Source organism: Octodon degus, unplaced genomic scaffold (genome assembly GCF_000260255.1).
Source record: "Octodon degus isolate 3935 unplaced genomic scaffold, OctDeg1.0 scaffold00495, whole genome shotgun sequence".
NCBI lineage: Eukaryota > Metazoa > Chordata > Mammalia > Rodentia > Octodontidae > Octodon > Octodon degus.
The window spans coordinates 5,316-6,707 of record NW_004525071.1 but is presented as its reverse complement, the minus strand read 5'-3'; the positions used below and the strand labels follow the sequence as shown (position 1 = coordinate 6,707).

Below are 1,392 nucleotides of genomic sequence, written 5' to 3'. Positions count from 1 at the left end.
ACCCTACTTCTTACCGGTAAAGTTAATCAAATATTCTTCCATGCCACAGAAATCTTGGCAGTACAGTATCTGGCCTTCTGACAACATCTTATGAATATTTGTAGATGATATAGAACATGCATATATTTTTCAAAGAAATTTTTTTCTGGCTTAGTCTCCACAGGCCAGTGCAGATAGACAGCATTCAGGTCCAGTTGGCCATCAGGATGGTAAATCGTGCTGCACTGGAGGAGCTGGTGAGACTTCAAGGAGAGCGTGTGCAAGGCCTCAAGCACCAGAAGGGTGAGGCAGATCAGTTTGAGGAAGAAGTGGCAAAACTCCTGAAATTGAAGGCACAGCTGGAATCTGATGAAAGCAAACAGAAGTTTATGCTCAAAACCCCCAATGGCACAAGAGACTACAGTCCCTGGCACACGGAAGTTAAGGAGAAGGTCTTTGATGTCATCATCTGCTACTTCAAATGCCATGGTCAGAAGTGATTGATACACCCGTATTTGAACTAAAGGAAATCCTGACTGGAAAGTATGGAGAAGACTCTAAGCTTATCTGTAATCTGAAGGGTGGTGAGTTGCTGTCCCTTGATTATGAATTCACTGTTCCTTTTCTTCGGTATTTACCAATGAATAAAATGACCAAAATTAAACGCCATATAGCAAAGGCATGTAGGCAGGATAACCCAGCCATGACCCATGGCCTATCCTGGGAATTCTACTAGTGTGATTATGACATTTCTGGGCAATTTGACCCTATGATCCCTGATGCAGAGCGCTTGACGATCATGTGTGAGAACTTGAGTTCACTTCTGATAGACTTCCTGGTCAAAGTCAAGGCCGGCACATACTAGATGGGATGTTTGCTATTTGTGGTGTTCTTAATTCCAAGTTCCGTACCATCTGTTCCTCAGTGGCCACACTGGACAAGGTATCCTGGGAGGATGTGAAGAATGACATGGTGCAAGAGAAGGACCTTGCACACGAGGTGGGTGACCTCATTGCAGACTATGTCCAGCAGCATGGCAGTGTGTCTCTGGTGGAGCACCTGCACCAGGATCCTAAGCTGTCCCAAAACAAGCAAGCCTTAGAAGACCTGCTTGATCTGAAGCTGATGTTTAAGTATTTGATCTTCTTTGGCATTGCCAACAAGCTCTCTTTCCATCTGAGCCTTGCTCAAGGTCTGGACTACTATACAGGGGTGAAATATGAAGCTGTGTTACTACAGATCCCAGCCCAGGCAGTGGGAAACGCCCTTGGTATGGGCAGTCTGGAAGGCGCTATGATTGCTGGTGGGCATGTTCACCCCAAAAGGCACAATGTGTCCTGTGTGGGGCTCATCTTTGGACTGGAGCAAATCTTCTCCATCGTGGAGAAGAGACTAGAGGCTTCAGAGGAGAAG

At 45.9% G+C, this 1,392-nt stretch overlaps 1 pseudogene; it reads left to right on the top strand.

Annotated features, from left to right (window-relative positions):
- Positions 1-66: 66 nt before the first annotated feature.
- Positions 67-1,392, top strand: LOC101588494 (annotated as a pseudogene).